Here is a 12964-nt window from a genome sequence, read left to right on the forward strand (position 1 = left end):
AGACAGTATCCTCCACTGTGAGCAATGAGTTTTGCTCTTTGCAGGCAACCGTTCAAAAATTATTTTCAATATATGCAATTTCATCAGAAACCAATTAATTAGTCCGCATCTGAAGATACTGAAAAAGGAAAAAAATGAAAGGACACCCTGATGCTTTCTATCAAATTATTTTCTCAAATTATCCACAGGTTGAATACAAACACGCGACCATAAAGGCCGGAGACATGATTAATGGATCCAAAATTATCGATGAACCGGTGAGAGTAGTATGGCCAAGGAAAATTAACTCTTATTACACTCTTTTCATGATAGGTAATTTGATCCGATGCGCTCTTCTGCTTTTTCTGTATTTTTATTAAATTTGTTACGAACAGAAACCGAGATGTCCCAGCTAATTTTGGGAATCGGAGATAGGGAGACGGATCAAATACATGAATCCTAGAATGACATAGCAAGCCCAGGGAATTATTGCATTGAAGTGATCCGTCCCGTATTCTGGCGAGCTCGAACTGGTGTAGTATATCGGTACCGCATCAATTAAGTGAATAAGTAAAACAAGAAGACAAATCCAACGTGAATATGTTGAAAAAGCGCGCCGAATAACTGAAATGTTGGACACATACTATTTTTATATCATCGTTATTTGTATCACTTGGTACTTTTTGCTAAAGTCGAGAGAAAATATCGATTCATGAACGTTGAATGTAAATTAATTTTAAAGATTTTTTCCAATTATCTTGATTTTAAGATGATATGCGGCATTTGCGCATGACCGCGATTTGCGGCGAATACTGCCGTGCATTAGCTTAAAATCATAATTTAGCTTAAAATCATAATTTTAGTGCGTTTTTATCATAATTTCGTGCTAGAACTAAATTTTCACGCTGAAAGATGAATTTTTTAACGGGAAAGGAATTTCGGTTTGGGTACTAGGGGTCATTAAGGAGGGATAAAAGGTGCCTAATGTTCCTACCCTTACAATGGACGGGTTGCCGGCCTTTCGTCGCTGAACAAAAGAAAAAAGCCGTGTGAAGGGTCTAAAAATTAATAATTAATAAATAGATAAATATAAGGAAAAACTGGAACAATGAGGGGAATTTAAATTGAAATTGTATATTCTTTTATTGTAGTTCTGAACGAAACAGATTTTGCGGTAATTAGGGCCACTGTCAGTTCATCTTGCAAAAGCACTGTGAATTGCTTTTGTTTTATTTTAAATTTAAAGGTCCAGATGCCCCAGTACGTGAACAGCCGATAGATAGGAATTGGCTTCACTGGCTAGTAACAAATTTACAGGGACTGACGTAGAAGATGGCGACGAAATTGCAGAGTATTGTGGGTCTTTAGCCGGGTATGAAAAAGGTATGCCAGTTCATTACATATTTTTATAATATTTCAGGATTTTCTTAATCTGATGAGTATGTAAACAAGTGTATATAACTGGACATAAGATGAAATCAAACAAAGTAGGGAATTGCAAACCTGTCATATGTTTGCAGCATACCCTCAGAAATATAGAAAAAGTATATTTTTTGTAAGCGTTATAATTATTCATAACATTCATTGGGAAGAAATACATTTTAAAATCAGACATGCATAAAAGTCGCTTTTACAGGTTGTTTGGCACTCTGCGACACCTAACCGTCAAAGTCCCCTATCCTCCCACAGCCCTCAAGGCGTATTTTACAATCATGAAATCATTTTTATAGGTCCTCATTGGCTAGTTTACGTCGTATACGAAAATCCAAGCGGAAAAGAAATACAATTTGACGAGGAGCCTTTAGCCGAGGAGTAAGTTAATTGCCACCTAATATTAATATGTACTCGTAACAATATATGAAGAAAAAGACACTAAAAAGTGGCCCGAAACCTGTATGTAACAAGGTGGAAAAATGGTGCTGGGTCCACACCATTTCGTGGGGAAAACAAAGCCAAGAAGTTCCAAAAATTAAAATTAGAGTCAAAAATAATTTTTTGAACTCTAATGCACACCAGTACGAAACTGAGAAGGGAGAGTGTTCAGCTCAGGTAGTTTGCAATGGAATATTAAGTTGGAGTCACGTCGAGAGATCTACATATATACCGGTTTGGGCCTTTTTAGACCTCATCAGTAGATCACACTCGCCAGTGAACCCAATTTAACATGCCGCAAAATCCAAGACGGCATTAAAACACCGTCATGGATATGCCGTCTTGGATTTTGCGGCATGTTAAATTGGGTTCACTGGCGAGTGTGATCTACTGATGAGGTCTAAAAAGGCCCAAACCGGTATATATGTAGATCTCTCGACGTAACTCCAACTTAATATTCCATTGCAAACCACCGGAGCTGAACACTCTCCCTCCTCAGTTTCGTACTGGTGCGCATTAGAGTTCAAAAAATTATTTTTGACTCTAATTTTAATTTTTGGAACTTCTTGGCTTTGTTTTCCCCACGAAATGGTGTGGACCCAGCACCATTTCTCCATCTTCATAACAATATACTTATCTTTTCCTGCACGGACATGAAAGGGAGAAACATATGCATGGTAGACATAACGATAACATTTTCATAACCAAACACGAATGCGAAATTGGTTGTTCTGGAAAGGACATACAATTATTCACAAACAAACTGGTATCTTCAATTGCTTTTTGATTTCTTTATTCGTCATAGGAACTTGCAGTTATTTGTCTACTCATATCATTCCTTGTCCTCTATCTATTTATGGGTGGATTTCAGCTAATGGGATAAAATATGAGAAAAACGTGTAGACTGGCCGCTTAAAATTTTGAATCATGATCTTTCCTTTCGATTTTTGGTTTTTGGGTAGCGGTAGGTCACACCAACCACGTGAACTCCACGTGGAGATTTGAATAACTCTGAGCCTTTTTTTCAACAGACTAAACGGTAAAAATGTCAGTCTGGTGACACTTAACTACTTGGTGTGATATGTGAAACTGATCACCGATTCTTTTGCTTGAAAATTGTTTTAAAAAAAATTGAGGATAAATTCATTGAAGTGAATAAAATGCTAGAGTTTTAGTCAGGCAAGACCATGAACATTAGATTGACTTTCAGTCTATCTTCTGTTCATAGAAAAAGAAATATAATTCCTTTTGGTTATTAACGATTATACTGCGTGTTTATGTCTTTCAGTGATCCTTTTGAGAAACGCACGTCTTTTGATCTCTTGAATTTTACACGAAAATACGGTATGCATACTCCAGTAGCTGCAAATTTTGCTGAGGTAACTATATACTAGCTTGTCTCAAATGAAAGATTGTATCTAGAATACATTGATGATTATATTCAATGAGCCGAGTATAGCAGGGAACCTTCTTTCAATCATATTACTGAAATGGACTTACCTGTTAATAAATGTATATTTCTTTTTAAGGTTTGATCTTAGCCATGTATCATGCAGAAGATCACGAGGAAATTAAATAGCTTTAACGCATGTGATCAAACAATCTAGTCACTTAAGTTAAGTACTTGAATGTTTTGTAAACAAAAACATGTATGTATTTTTTAACTAAAGAAATATTTGTAGTTTTACGTATTCGTATTTTAAAATTTAATGTCAGAAAGGAAGGAAGGAAGGGCGGAAATTGGAATGTAAAGAGCATTATTAAAACCCGCTAGAAATCACGTTGTGAAGTCTCCCTGGGGATTTAAAATGTTTTTTTTTTTTTTTTTTTTTTTTTGCCAAGAAAAACTCGCAAAAATTCAACTAAGGGACCCGCAATGCTCTTTTGAATGGTTTCCCGGCGAATGAATTGCGACAATTCCTAAAAATCGAATTGCCGTCAATTTAACCGCAACAAGTGGCGGTTTTGGAATCGAACATTGGAAAGCAAGGCGAGAATCAAGAACTATTAAAGTCATAATTATATTGCGTGTAGGTGTAATGTTTCAGATTGCGGGTCATTATGAAGGCTCTTAAATGTAATTTTAAGGGGTATTTAATCATGCTCATGTTAGTTCTCTTTTCTAATAATTTTCAACTATTTTTTTTCATATTATTTTGTTCATTATAGTAACAGGTACACCTGTGTTGAGAATTTAAGAAGCATTTGAAGGATAAGATGTACAACAACAAACAAATAAATTATATTTATTCAATACGAGTAATGTAGTGTACTTGATCAATCGGTTTAACAGCTATTAAGGTCTAAACGCTGTCAAATGTATGTAGAACAGCTCGATTTTGCTCGAATATGCTGCTGCATTCTGCGGGTCGTGGTATTGCGCAGGATAGGGCGTCCACGTTTTAGTGTAGTCTTCCTTTTTAATTGATGACTTCGATGTCGAATTCTGCTAATTTAAGGGTTATCCGTGGGATGGTGTGAGTCTCATTGTGTGTTTTTACGTGCTGTTTCCACGCTACGTACGGCCTGTTAGGACACGGTAGGTACGTGTTAAGTACGTGTTAGGTACGTGTGTCTGTCTACGTGTGTATAGGATTCTGTTTTTAACAATAACAAAAAGGAGATTGCAAGAGCCATATTCATATTGTCAACTTGTAAAACTTAAGATATTCCGTCCTCCTTTGCCAGCCTGTAGACACAGTCATCTAATTTACCTATTTGCTTAATTTCGCCGCAGATTGCGTGGTGTTTAACGGCATCAGTCATTCGTCTAGAGGCATCGACATCAGCAAAAGCAATCTGGACTGAAGCATGGTCTTTAGCGTGTAGGTTGTTGCCGCCACCGGCATTTAGAAAAAATAAAAAAAAAACAAAAACCAGCAAAAACAAAAACCAGCAAAAACAAAACCACTTAAAGCACGTCAATTAAAACTGGGAAAAAGGTTAGTTTAACACTACGAACTTAGAACTCCTTTTTCCCGAAATCTTTCATTGGGTACCAAAGCTTTTCGGGGTTTTTTCAACTTCATAGGTTACAATTTATTTTACACTGGCAAGCTTGATAATCTAAAAATGCTCCTTTTATCACCGAAAACTTAAACTGATGCTTTGAAGATCATTTGCATTGGTCTGCCAATGCAAAAGATACCCAAGAGGCTCTCGACGCGAGAAAAGGTTAGTTGAGACATGGTGAACTGAACTTCATGTTCGGTCAATTTTAAAAATATTTGTCGTACCGGTGGTTTGAAATTATGGCACGTGGCTGTTTTCTCCAAAAATATCACGCAGTCCTATCAAAATTGATAGGAGCCACGGGGAGTGACGAATCAATGAAAACTTTTCATCTTTATCAGATAGGAAGCATACCTAGTGATGATTATTATCATCTTACTCAATTAATTTTAATCGGCTAAGTCTATCAGTTAATCAAATCGGAGTTTTATTCATCAAGTCTAGACAGTTCATGGACTGAAAATGAAATCCTTTTTTGGGAGAAAAAACCCATGCGCATATTTTATCAATTACGACACGAGATGATTTTGTTGTTGATAGGCATAATTCTTTAAAAAAGAGCCAATTGTTAACATACACTGATTGTCAGCCGTTGGAGTGAATATTTGAAAGTAGGGTGCAAAAAGCTTTTAATTGTGAAAAAATAATTTGATATGGATTTGAACTTACTATTGTTTGTAAAAATAAAATGAAAATCTGTTTACTTCCTCTTGAGGTGGCTTAGAATAGTTCATTATTCAGTAAAAATGCGTGTTTATTCATACGTGAAACGCAAAACTATTAGATATGAATCAGTTTTGTAAATGAAGTTTCCTCACGGAGAAAAAAGATTAGTGGCTGTGACTATTCGTGGTTGGTAAAACAGGATTTAGTTTCACGCAACAGAAAAATTAGAAACTATCACTCACTGAGTTAGCGGCCTATGCTAACACGAGTTGGTAAATGATGATCTAGTGCTCCTAACTGGGACCGTGATACCACTTGACATACCGACTAGTCACAGAAACCCAACTCCTTCGCTCTCAGATTTACCAACCCAGAATAGTTGCATTGTCCACCACGTCAGGTTTGCTTACCTTGAAATCTGGTAGACAAAGACAGCACTAAGTTGTATTTTACGACCAATCTGGAACTTTCAACATACACTTATTTGAAGGTAATGCGTACTATGAAATAGGTTGCATTTCTAAAAAGTGTGGTGGGAGAATCAAATTCGAGATATTAATTCTGACGTCTATATATTTGGCGTGTGGATTAGCTAATATTGGTAATATGTAATGACGAGAGCATGTTTTTGGAGCCGGCAGTCAGCTGTTTACTTTTCCAGTGAAAACTAGTGAAAGTCAAGTGTTAGTTCAGAAATCGATCAGGCTCTATCCATTGGGTTCTTAAAGATTTAATTAAATAACAAAGAAAATAAAGTACCTGCGTAAATGAGCTAGATGAATTAAAAATAGCAAGCAGTAAAGTATTAAGTAAAAAAAGTAATTAATTAGGTAAAATAAAAATAAATTTAAAGAAAGTACCTAATAAATAACAAAATTATATGAAATTTAGGCCTTACGAAAAAATTGCAAGTAAATTGGTATGTATCTCATAATATATTGTACATTGTCGCGGAAAAATCTTAGTTGGTTGCAGAAATTCTAGTTTTTCGTTAAAATCGAAGTTATATGCCGATTTTTCGTCGCGGTAATTATCGCTCGGTTTAGCTTAATGGTTAGGATTCTCGGCTAGTGTTAGGTAGGTTGTAGGATCGAACCCCGACAGAGGTGAAAAAATTCTATCGCCAAATTACACTGGATTAGCCTCCGAGAGATTAATCTTTTTCATTTTTCACGGTTTCGGCGAGTTTCATCGTGCTTAATCATTTTATTCGGGGGAAAAGGGGCTCTTTTCCAACACCTTCTGTTACATGCCCCGGTTTTTGTGTGCCGCCAGATTGGAGCTGGAACAATCTCGATTCATTCTGTAAACCAGGCATTCAATAAAGCCTACCAGGCGTATATTCTTACATAACAATACGAGTAATGAGTAAACCCTTAATCCTTGGCAAGATTTACCAACCCGCGTAGTCGGAGGAGGCAACCCGCCCGCCCGTGACACCGTTAGCCGTACTTACCAACCCGCTTTGTTCGGATCAAACAGGAGTTGAGCTATGACGGAAACGAAATAGGCGGGTTGGTAAACATAGCCCTTTTCCTGGTTGCGGCCACTAGTCTCTTTTCTCCGTGCTTACGTGAGAAGGTATAATAAAATAAATTAAAGGGATATTGTAGAAATATATATGCGTAAAATTTCTACCGCTCATATGTTGCGATAAATCCACTCTGCATAGTTTTACTGGTTCTCCTACTCCGATTTAAAGGTTAGTACTGACTTTTTTTACTTAGGTCGCAAAATTTTCAAAGATGTACTATCCGTTTCGAACAAGTCAATTCGAAACTGATGTACCTTTTTTGGGATGTATGGGACAGCTTTGATAACCACGAACATTGGCCGCTTTTGCAAAAACTCGCATATGTTCAAGATCTAGTGCCTACAAGAATGCATGAATACTTCACGCATTCCGCGTTCACTACGGTGAGCGCTTTAATCGCTGAAAATTTGTAATTTCTCAGTGCCGAACCGACTGTAGGTACACACCTTTTCCGACTGGAGCACCCAGCAAGCATGCAATCCCAGGATCGAAGGATCTTAAAATTAAAGAACTTGCACCCCTCAATGATACCTTAGTCTATTAAGTTGAGTCATTGATATCAGAGCGCGTCCGTCTTTTTCTGATCGACTATCGTAATAACGAAAACCTGTCGAGGACGAGGATATCGGTCAGGTCCTTGAATTCTTGTTATAGAGTGATTACAGCATGTATGCCATTGGATACACATTATGCATAAAAAATGACATGATGGTTCCGGTCATGAGACTGAAAAAGGGTTCATTCAACATTGTATGTGAACCTTCGAATTAATGTTGGACGCTGACTATAAAAATCCATAATGTGCTCATATAAATTCTCGATTCTATAAATTTTCACCATGATATGAAATATTTTTTACACTATAAAAAGACTCATAAAAATAAAAAAGACTCTAATTGATTGGTACATTGGTGGGCGTTCCCAGTTCTAAAAGTATAGGGCTGGATCGCAGCTTCAATAATATAATGGGTTATTTTTCAGGTTATAGGACTTTTGGTCCAATTTTTTTTGTCCACAAATTTTTTCGTCCAATTTATTTTGTCCACGACTTTTTGTCCTTGAAATCTGGTCCAAGAAATTCGTCCTGGTAAATAGTTAGTCCTACGCATTTGTTCGTCCAGTGGTATTAGGTCACATTTCTGTGGTCCAGTAAGGTAAAAAAGTTATGTCCAAAACTCACGTCCAATGAGACCGTTTCAGCTACTTCCTTTCAGCTTTCAGCTACTTTCAGTCATCGTCTGAGTCTTCTTCGTCCGAGTCCGGTGGATCTGCGCGTGGCGTGTGAATCAATTGGCGTTAAGATCAATTTATTTCGTAGCTATGGAGACCCTTAAAATTATATTTAATCCCAACATCGAAAGAAAAAACATCGAAGAGGTTATTTTAAAATTTCCGTTTAAAATTCAATGACGATATATATTTTTGTTTTGAAATTTTATTAGTGTGGGTGCCATTTGTTGATATACCATCCCCAAATCGAAAGAAGAAACATCAAAGAGGTGATTTTAAAATTTTCGTTCAAAATTCAATGACTGTATATATTTTTGCTCGCATCGTCGGTTGCTTATTCCACTTTTCCCAGTCCTTATGGCGTCAGATTGTTAGCCGAGGGCTGCGGGCCGATTATTTAAATACAGAAGAACCCGAGTTACGACGTAACTTACTGGAACTCATGGCTCTGCCGTTCATCCCTCCTGCAGATTTGGTGGAAACTTTCATTTTTCTCTATGAGGAAATAGACGACGCTTTAACCGAATTTGCGACGTACGTTGACCACACGTACGTGCGTGGCAAACCAGCTCGGGGAAGAAGACGTGCGGTACCTCCCCTGTTCCCTCCCGAAACATGGAACGTCTACAACTTAGTTTTGGCAGATCGTATTAGAACAAACAACGCAGTTGAGGGCTTTCACTCCAAATTCAACCAAATCGTCGGCACGCATCATGCTAACATTTGGAAGCTCATTGACGCTTTTAAAAAGGTTCAACAGGACACAGAGCGTACGTTAACACAGGCTCGGGGGGGTCATCGCCGCTTTAAACCACCGGTGAGCAAGAAGTACACTACCAATCAGGCAATGATTGCCAACATCGTCCGAAATTACCAACATTACAAGGACACGAACTCACTTAAGAAGTACCTCCGAGCATGTGCGTACCACCTCAAGTTGCACACGCCACGCGCAGATCCACCGGACTCGGACGAAGAAGACTCAGACGATGCACCGAAAAAAAATTGAAGTTAATTTAACATTCTGGATGTAAAAAAAGTGTGCGAGAACTTACAATATGCTAAAATACCTACCACAGCAGTTACTTCAGCAATGCCAAGATGTAAAATTAAGTGCTGTGGCGGGTAATTCAGCATTTATAAGTTCTCGCACACTTTTTTTACATTCAGAATGTTAAATTAACTTCCCTTTTTTTTTCGGTGTGACTGAAAGTAGCTGAAAGCTGAAAGGAAGTAGCTGAAACGGCCTCATTGGACGTGAGTTTTGGACATAACTTTTTTACCTTACTGGACCACAGAAATGTGACCTAATACCACTGGACGAACAAATGCGTAGGACTAACTATTTACCAGGACGAATTTAACTTGGACCAGATTTCAAGGACAAAAAGTCGTGGACAAAATAAATTGGACGAAAAAATTTATGGACAAAAAAAATTGGACCAAAAGTCCTGTAACCATTTTTCACGAACGCTACGGGTCACCAATAGAGTCTTCTGTCAACCTAAAAACTTCATTTCATACTTTGTCCAATTTTCAATCATTTTTTGTCGGGAACTGAGATTGTATGATTATTTCAATGATATGGCGATACGCCTTTATCAAGTGCGTCTGATTATTCCAAGATAAGAGGATAAAGTTGATGGAAGTTTAGTATTGTGTTTACCACGTATAAAGACCTTTTTATTGTAGCTATGTGGAAATGTGTTGTTTTTTTATTAATCATCTACACTTTGTTTATTTAGAGATAAATACCTGATGTAGGCTATATTAATTCAGTTTCCATCGCCAGTATAAAAATGAGTAGCGCGGGAAGGAGAACGAAATCAATAAAAAAAATATACCATCGTCTGCAATTTGTGCTATATAATTAATCATCAATTCAACCCCGTTCTTTAAAATTGATTCGGCAAAGTGGACATGAATGACATTTATGTAGTCATTTTACTTTATTTATTTCATGATTTTCATACCTATCGTAGAGAGATTGTGTCATTTTTAAATACGATAAGTTTTCTCCTTTCATTGTGCCAACACGATTGAGAATTATCTTCATTCTGACAAGGGCCCTTCATCAATGTATTATTCTCGACCTCAGGGTCCAGATCTTAATATAGGTATAGAATATTCGGATATAGTTAGTCCAATTCATTGAAAAAGTAGTTCAATTCGTTTCAAATTGTGATTAACTTGCTCTGCGGTTTCAGGGACGGTGACAAAGGCCGGCTCAATTTCTTGCCAAGAGATATCCTCGAAAGTAACACAAGTTTCCAATTATAAAAACATGCCCTGCTCTTCAGTTTCCAGCTGGACGCACTGGTGCCAATCACGCAGTATTATTATTGTAAAATGTAGATTTAGAGCACTGTTATTTCTATGTATGGAATTAGTATGATGATTACCTAATAAAAAGAGTATATAGTAGGCTCCGATTTTCGTAAGCCACTGTAGGAATACAGAAGCATCCGTTATTTCATAAGTTTGTAAAAAGTTCCCTGTCTCTACATTTTAATAGTGATATGAAACCTAAAACTTATTAAACATCGATGTAAGTAAATATTTTTCTGAATTTTTCCCGAAATATAATAAACCCGAAAGAGGTAAGTTTTTTCGAACTTGATGTGCAAAAGATAGAGACGCTAGAGAGAGGGCAGTGGAAACAGAGGGCAGCGGGGGCGGGGTGGAGGGGTGAAAAAAATGGAGGAAGATAGGGGAGGACATATTATCTAGGGAGACCAGTGGCTGCAAATTCCTTTCAAGTTTACTCATACCAATAAAAACACATGAACAGTATATTTTTGTTCTTAATCCTCCAAAACGTCCAAAATCAAATACCTAATTCATTGAGTCATTATTTGTTTTATTTTATATCGTGATTTTAAAATTACACCACTATTGTCCTTTACCCAGGAAAGTAGAAAATAAAATGATGAAAGTGTTCACTTTATTTACACAATTGTTCACTTCTCTAGAATGAGTGGATTGGCAGTGTCGTTAGGTATACCAAAATTGATCCTATATGATTGATATATGATGATAATTCATCCTATCCAGGAGTAATTTAACTGAATAATAAAGGGTACTCAAATCTGATTTAATGCAAAACAATTTTGAAAATCTCGTCATGTAAATACAGAAGATTCGAAAACGCCTTCAATTGAGGTGTGATACCTCACGCATTCCGGAGAGTTCAAATTGTTGATCCCAGCACCTTACGAAAAAGATGGAAGATTAATATTGAAGCAGCTTTCCCGCTAGCCATTTCGGGTTATTCCTTTGCCGGTACTGCAGTTTTGACCGCATAGTGTAAGGGCGCTCACGCTGAGCTAGTATTTAGCAAATGGATAATTTGTATGGAAGAATTAAAAACAAGGAAGCTGTAGGAATTTCACCAAATAGAAGTTACTCAAATCAACAATAAAATTCAAAGAACTGCGATAAAAATTTGTATGTAAAGCTTAAATTTGAGCCAAAGCACGTCCGAGCAAATTTTGATCTCATAATTAACCGGAACAAAAGCAAGACACAGAAAATCAAATCAAGGGGATGCGCGCGTAACAATGGCAGTAGCTCGGAAGATCAATCATTCCCTTTCTTCCACGCACCGAATGTTATGGGACGAGAAAATCTCGTTATGTAAGAACAGAAGATTCGAAAACGCCTTCAATTGAGGCGTGATACCTCACGCGTTCCGGAGAGTTCAAATAGTTGCATCCCTGCGCCTTAGCAAGGCGATGGAATCTCAATATTGAAGTAGCGTCGCCGCTTGGTTTCTCGGTTTTCCTGTGCCGCTACCGCTACGTCAGTTTTATTTTTACGTCAGGAGTAATTAAACTAAATATTAAAAGGAACTCAAATCAACAATATAATGCAAAACAATTTGGTAACAAAATATGTTCAAAAAGCTGAAATTAGAACCAAATTATGTCCGAGTAAATTTCGAGTTCACAATCAATTTTTTAGTTGATTGTGAAATCGACGGACATTCGAGAAAGTAATGTACAAAAATTTAAAACATGAGGATGCGCGCGTAACCGTGGAAGTAGCTCGGAAGATCAGTCATTCCCTTTCTTCCATGCTCCGAACGTTATGGGACCAGAAAATCCCATTGTGCAAAGATAGTAAATTATAAAACGCCTTCAATTGAGGCGTGATACCTTATGCGTTCCGGAGAGTTCAAATAGTTGTATCCCTGCGCCTTAGCAAGGCGATGGAAGCTTAATATTGAAGGAGTAGTCCAGGCACCTGGTAGCTAAAAATGAGGCTACCTGGAATTTCGGGTACACAGCGATTTTTTTGGCTTACTTTATGTTTTTTGGGTCGCTGAATCCGAATCTGAACTTTCCTATCTGGTGAGCATTTTCCGCCATTTTGAAAAAATCTCCTAAAAAGGCCTTTTTTTGCGGTTTTTTGATATAGCGGCTACGCATGAGAAATGTCCCGGATTTAGTTAATGTTTTGAATAGCTGACATAATTTGGAAGAAAATGGTGTATACATAAGCTAGGTTTGCTTAAAAATTGAGGAAGATACAGCATCGTGAACGCGTGATCCGGCACGCCGCGGTCAGCCAAGTTCCGAAGCGTTCCAAAGTTTCGAGATCCGAGGTTCCTCAATTTTTGAGCAAACCGAGCATGTTCATACACCATTTTCTTCCAAATTATGTCAGCTA

At 37.4% G+C, this 12964-nt stretch overlaps 2 protein-coding genes across 7 annotated transcripts in view; both read left to right on the forward strand.

Annotated features, from left to right (window-relative positions):
- Nucleotides 1-12964, forward strand: part of LOC109041567 (uncharacterized) — a 71222-nt gene that overhangs the window by 17989 nt on the left and 40269 nt on the right. The window lies entirely within an intron of this gene.
- The window catches only part of LOC109039774 (protein D1), a 67417-nt gene that overhangs the window by 6992 nt on the left and 47461 nt on the right, over nucleotides 1-12964 (forward strand). The window contains exons 8-12 of one of the 6 annotated variants that reach the window (XR_011899609.1): nucleotides 189-312; nucleotides 1226-1362; nucleotides 1710-1791; nucleotides 3140-3230; nucleotides 10501-11086. The gene's annotated coding sequence lies outside the window, so the exon portion shown is untranslated. Of the gene's footprint in view, nucleotides 1-188; nucleotides 313-1225; nucleotides 1363-1709; nucleotides 1792-3139; nucleotides 3699-10500; nucleotides 11087-12964 lie in introns of those variants that run through there. The other 5 variants (XR_011899608.1, XR_011899612.1, XR_011899607.1 and 2 more) reach the window with 5 other exon arrangements.

This window comes from Bemisia tabaci, chromosome 3 (genome assembly GCF_918797505.1).
Source record: "Bemisia tabaci chromosome 3, PGI_BMITA_v3".
In the NCBI taxonomy this organism is placed as follows: domain Eukaryota; kingdom Metazoa; phylum Arthropoda; class Insecta; order Hemiptera; family Aleyrodidae; genus Bemisia; species Bemisia tabaci.